Genomic DNA, 6,791 nt, shown 5'->3' with positions numbered 1-6,791 from the left:
ACTCAACTCAACACCCAATAATTTTCATCAAAATTTTGCAGAAGCAAACCTCGGGTTTTAGTGAAGCGATGAAGCTGAAAATTAAATGGGCTGTGCACTACATTCGTGGAATTATACGATAAATTTTTCACATCGATTTATGAAGTGGTACTTGAGATTTCCTTCTTCAAATGGAAGCGTGATTATAATGACGTCCCGTACGGCCTTAAGTCGATACTTCTCCAACTTGATGTCCCGAGACTCGATTCTATCTGTTTCAGTTTCTCATATAAGTTCATCTTTTTAACCCAATATTTGCATAACATAGTTTGAATGTGTTAAAATTTTTCTTTATTCAAAGTTAAAATGAAGTTTTGGATTGTATTTTGTCATAATAACAAAAAGCTCCAAATTTTTTAGAAATATGTGTTCTTTATCTCAATATCTCCCATGCACTATGGTCCGTTTAAAATCGAGTTAGATAGAGTTTACTGCGCCCCGATTTAACTCAGTTTTTTTTTTAATAAAATTCACATTTTACTTGAACTAATTCTGAGTCGAATTGAATTGAAATTTGTCACGCATTGAGTTTATTGCTTATGCTTGCGTTCACAGAAAAAGTTCAATAACCTTTGATACCAAACAAATCGGAGTAATATTTTATTACTACCATAGCAAAAACGATAAAATATAGGGTGTTCCGAATTAGAGCATGGGGGTCAGAATTGGAACTGGGTTGGTCGGAATTCGGACCTTCTGGAGAATTTTGTTTAAACATGTCTAGTCGCGTCCTGGTATAAGATATCACAAAACTCGCTGAGCGAAAAGTGTGCAGGCTGAATCAGGCGAAAACATTAAACTTTTCATACCTTTCATCGTGCTGAACAGATGAGACCAAAAAACTGTTACTAGGTCCGAATTGGACCATGTCCCCTACTATACCATTCAAAACCACTAGAGTTAGTATCATTTGACGGATACGCGTAATTTGACCGTAACTGTAAGGCCGTCTGCAATGTCGTGTCCTATAGACTAAAGTCGAGTCAAGTACACGACACTGGATCTATCCGTTTGGCATAATGCCATGTGGCATAATGTCGTTTGACATACAGTCGTTTGTGATAACAGTTATTTGGCATAATCGTTGTTTGGCATAATTTGAAAGGAATGATACTGCAATGGTACGATGGTAGGTCATTAGGCATAAATTAATTAAGCATAAGCATTACACTGTCTTCCTTAGCCGTGTGGTTAGAGTCCGCTGCTACAAAGCAAAGCCATGAAGGTATCTGGGTTCGATTGCCGGTCGGTCCAGGATCTTTTCGTAATGGAAATTTCCTTGACTTCCCTGGGCATAGGGTATAATCGTACCTGCCACACGATATACGAATGCGAAAATGGTATCTTTGGCACAGAAAGCTCTCAGTTAATAACTGTGGAAGTGCTCATAAGAACACTAAGCTGAGAAGCAGGCTCTGTCGCAGTGAGGACGTTAATGCCAAGAAGAAGAAGAAGAAGCAATGCTTATTAAGCATTGATGGCCGTACAATTCGTAGTTGCTACTCCGTGATTGACCAAAATAATCTAAGTTGCACAAGGAATAAAGAGATGTAGCTTGGGAGTAGCTTCCCATCTTCAACGTACACTTCCTTACGATCATCGGGGAAGGGATGGTAGTGTGGCATCCATTGTTACTAGAGACCGAGATCACCTCTGCATCTCCATGGTTGTGGAGGAGATTAGAGTTTTCTTGATGGGGAGGGATCATAGCTGAATGTTCAGCTATCCAGTTCAAAAAATCACCTATAACTAATCTAAGGACAACATGGACACACGGTAAATCGACACTTTTAGCATCGAACCATACAAAAGCAATATTTTTTAATGATAAAAATCAGGTACAAGGAAAGATATAATTTGTTTAAGGCTCAGGAATCGATCATTCGATCATCAGCAATTATCAAAAATTGAAAACCAGTTTTTTTATTCAAATTTAAAGCACTCGCGTGCAAACTAAAACAAGGAAAAAAAACTCCGGCAACGCGACGACGTTAAAACAAACAGATTTTTCTGGTAAAGATGAAACGAAGCCAAAACTCAAACTCTCAAGAGCACAAGTATAGAGAACCAGACAGCGGTTCAAGCTGAAAACCCGACCGATTGGACCAGCGAGTGAGCCCGATCCGTTGTCCGGCTCTCAAGACCCGTGCTCCTGAAAATATGAGGCTTCGATGCATTCTCACCTGCTGCTTGGGCTTTAACGAAGCACTGCCCTGCAGAACGCATACAAATTACACCGTTTAATTTCCGCTGTAGACACTTTTTTCCGAAAACTACACTGCCCATACTATAGCAATACAGTCTCATTAGAAAAATCATCATGTCAAGAAAAACGCTTCTGAACATAATACATAACATTTTCGTTTCACCGTTTCTGACAGTAGTAAATTGTGGTGGCATTACTCAACACATTATCATTGTAGTATTATAAAACCGTCAAGAACTAAAATTGTGGTTGTTTTCCATATCATAATCTAAGATTCAATCCAATGGGACTCGTTATCGGAGTATTTTTCTTGCCAAACACAAATATACCCGCATACCAGTCCCATTACGGGGGCTGGCTTACTATGTTTTTACGCACCTTGACACAATCGTTTTCGAGTTTACAGTAGATCTCACGCTAGATCCCAAGGAATTTTCCAACTGCAACTGTTAGTACTAATAAATTTGGATTAAAAATGTCCTTCAAAGTTATCGTACTATTCGGTGGTAACAGTGATCATGTTAAAGACTCTCCTGGATTTTATTTAACTGCAGAACATGTTCCGGTCAGCCAATCTAGAAAGTTAATAAAATCCACCACGGGGATGTTGGTTTCAAGCAATGCAACAAAGCAATTTTCGGCCAGCATGAAGACGGCAAAGCTATTGAAGATTCCTTAGATATATGTGAATTGTCCTGCTATATGCCTTGAACCACCTTACTACTTGGTTTTAGAAGTCACATGTACCTACCTACATAGGGGCGACTGTGGAAACTCTGACTGGTCAAAAAATGCAACCCAATTTCAAGCCATAACAAGTTAAGCCTACCGGAGAGTTCGGTGATCATTGGCCGGAGTACAATAGTAGTGAGAGCAGCAGCATTTACTTAAAGGGAAGATTTTTTGACTATTTTTGGTTTAGAGGCTCGCAAGCACACATTTTGAGTCATGGTTCTAGCACATCGCAACAGAAGTCATTCTGGGAAAACTTTAATACCACGTAAGAATAGATACTTTACATAAATAAACATGGTTTGAGTAATTGCAATTTGTATTATTTCTCCTTTTAATAAAAAAAAAAACAATACGATGCAAGATTACAAAACTTATAAAAGGGCCAGGTTTGCTTCAACTTCTTTGTAATTCACTAATGGGACTATTATGCGAGTACTTTCAATATGGGACGCACTTTGGTATTTTTTTCGCATTTTGTCCATACAAAAATTCAATTTTAAGCATGATTTCATAAAGTACATTAAAAATAAACACCATTCATGAAGTTAACTAAAAAATGGTTAAAATCCATATGGGACTGTTATGCGAGTATGGGCAGTACACCAGCCGTCACCAAACGAATCTAGTAATTTGCGGAGACGATAAAAATGTGACAGATCAATTTTCAACACATCCGTTCACGCCCCAGAACTTACTACACCATGAATCCCAAGAAAATCCTGGAACTCATCCAATTACTCTTTAATCGATTTCTCTAAAAGCTTGTCCAAGATTTTTGTGTATGACATTTTCAAGACCTCAAGCAAAAATTTCTCCGAGAGGTCTCCACACATTTCTTAGGATTCATTCAGTCATTCAGTTTTTAGAAGATTTCAACTAAGAATTTTTGTAATGATAGCTTAAGGTTACTCTAGGAATTCCTCTTATGATTTTTTCAGAAAGTCTAGCTGAAATGTTTTATTAGATTTCCCAAGGGAGTTTTTCCAGGGAATCGTCAAAGAAATTTGTTATAACATTATTGGAGAAATCCATGAAAAATCTTGAAAGTTTCGCAATAACAAATTTTATTGTAATCTCTGGTTAAACTTTTGTAGAAATTCCTAATGAACTCTTGCGAGGATTTCTGAAAAACCCCTAGTTTCTGAGAAGTCTTTGGGTTTTTTTTTTAGATGGATTTTTGAACCAATTACACAGCGTAACAAAAATGACATTTATGCGTGATTATTTTTAGAGCGATCCCTGATAAAATACCTGGTTAGGTATCACAATTTACTGCAGGGAGAAGAAAAACAGTGACTTTAGTGACCAATTTGGTTAAAAAAGAGACTTTACGGTATACGTTCTGGCCGACAAATGGGTAATATTTACGCACTGGTGATCAGAACAAACTCGCCAAATTCCTTTTTCGAAACTCCTCTGCGCTCCGTCACTCTTCTAATAATGAACAATACCGTGCATCAAAATGCACTGTCCATCAAAATGCACGCATTGCACGAAAAATCGACAAAAAATTGCAGATCATAATCCATTTCGAACTAAGTTTCCACGAACTCAATTTTTGAATCAAACACGCATCATCAACACTCAGAAACAAAAAGTGAACAGAGACACTTTCTCGGGCTATCTCGACGCACTGCCCGGCAAAAATAACACGCAACCCGTGAAGGAAAAAAACTGACGCTTGCTCGGGCTTTCTCGGCTCACTGCCCGGCAAAAAGAACGCGCAACCCGATAGGAAAAAAAATGACACTTTCACGGGCTTTCTCGATACACTGACCGGCAAAAGAACGCGCAACCCGAGAAGGAAAAAAAACTGACGCTTGCTCCGATGCACGTCGGAAAAAAATATGGCCGGATATTAGAACACAATGCAAGACGAATTAAAAACTCATTATTATAAAAACAAATCCGATGTACACAAACTTCTCACGATTCTTTCCAGGTAAATTGCACTTTTGATTCACAGATCCACTTATAATTCCGATTTTTCTTTCCATTTCCACACTATATAACAAAAAACATCGGATGGCGCTAAAAAAACACACCTAGTGCACCCAAAACTCCTCGTAGGCCACTTCGTATTTTTTTCTGCACAAAACTTGAACACTAAAAACAATTGAAACTCGGAGTTCATGCAAATCGCATCGAGTTACGGTTTCGGTATTTTTATGACGTGAGAAGATGAATTTGAACACCACCAAATTATAAAATCTTCAAAATATTGCCAATTGGCACTCTTTTCTTATACAGTACGAGACAAATGTTCATTATGGCAAAGGACCCTTACATTTTAAAGGCTTATATGCTATTGGTCCTTTACCTTTATGATGAATGACATTATGCAAACGCGTTATGCGATGCTTATATGTGCAAAGTTTCACGTATAAGATGTCACGTAAAGGCCTTATACGTACAAAAGTGGAGGCGATATACGTGCATATTTTATATAATGAAACATAACATGCAACGCGAGTGTGTAGATTTTCTTGCGAATTAGTCAGTACTCTTATGCGACTTAATTTATTTGACAACTGTTACGGATTGATCCGACTTACTTTGTACAAGTATACGGGACGAAATGGAATGTACATATGAACTCATAAAATAGCGTTTTATGCGAGGAAACTCACCGATCAAACGATTTTATCCACCATGTAGTACGGGAGTGATGCAGTTTGTACAAATAAGCGACTTTGTTCGTATACTGCTATGCGACTTCTGGTTGTCTGAGAAATGCCTCCCCCTACCTTTGCCTTCTTCTTCTTGGCTTTTACGTGCTCACTGGGACAGAGGCTGTTGTGTGTGTTCCATGAGCACTTCCACAGTAATCAACTGAGAGCTTATTTTGCCAAAGTTTCCATTTTTGCATTCGTATATCGCGTGGCAGGTACGATGATACTCTATGCCCAGGGAAGTCAAGAAAATTTCCATTACGAAAAGATCCTGGACCGATCGGAAATCGAACCCAGACACCTTCAACATGCCTTTGCTTAGTAGCTGCGGACTCTAACCACTCGGCTAAGGAAGGCCGTATGTATGTTATCATGGACCGTGAAACGGGGTAACTTTGATAATGCGGGTAACTTTGATAGTGCGAAACCCACAACATACTAAACGAAATAACAAAATTTATGTTAATCAGTTAAGCAAAACAAATGCAAAAGTTAAGAGAATTTGTATGATACTTCATGTCAAAGGTACGTATTTTCGTTGGAATGAAGTGCATTAGAGGATTTATATGCAAAAATTAAAGATTTATAAGATTTTAGCATTTTTGTAACGCTTACAAACAATCTGTTCTACGATCACTATTTGATGAAGTCATAATAAGTTCGTCTCTTTTCCTTGACAGCCTAGTTGTAGTAGAACATGAATTCGGTCTCATATCTCTTAGCGAAGCCCATTTTTACAAACTGGGACCATTTTTGTAATCTAAGTCAGAAATTTCCATATAGCGTTAAACGTCGAGCTAGAGGTATGCAACGCCCTATAAATGTTCCGTAGTTCACTCAGTTTTGTTCGATTTATACTCCATTATCAAAGTTACCCCAAAACAGAAAACCGACTTTCGATCATGTGAAATATTATACATCCATTCAAAATAAATCTTTTGGCAATCTTCCAACTGCAATCGATAGCTAGAATATAATTCTTTGAAACAGCATGCATAAATATTCAAGTTTTCTTTAAAAAAAACTATCAAAGTTACCCCGTTTTACAGGACCACAAAAAAAAAACTTTTTAATCAAGACGCAACAAAAAAAGCTGTTTTCTCCGAATAGATTAGTTCAAACTCGAACCAATTCGCTCG

The sequence above is a fragment of the Aedes aegypti genome, chromosome 3 (assembly GCF_002204515.2).
Source record: "Aedes aegypti strain LVP_AGWG chromosome 3, AaegL5.0 Primary Assembly, whole genome shotgun sequence".
NCBI classification, from domain to species: domain Eukaryota; kingdom Metazoa; phylum Arthropoda; class Insecta; order Diptera; family Culicidae; genus Aedes; species Aedes aegypti.
This window is presented reverse-complemented; position numbering follows the sequence as displayed.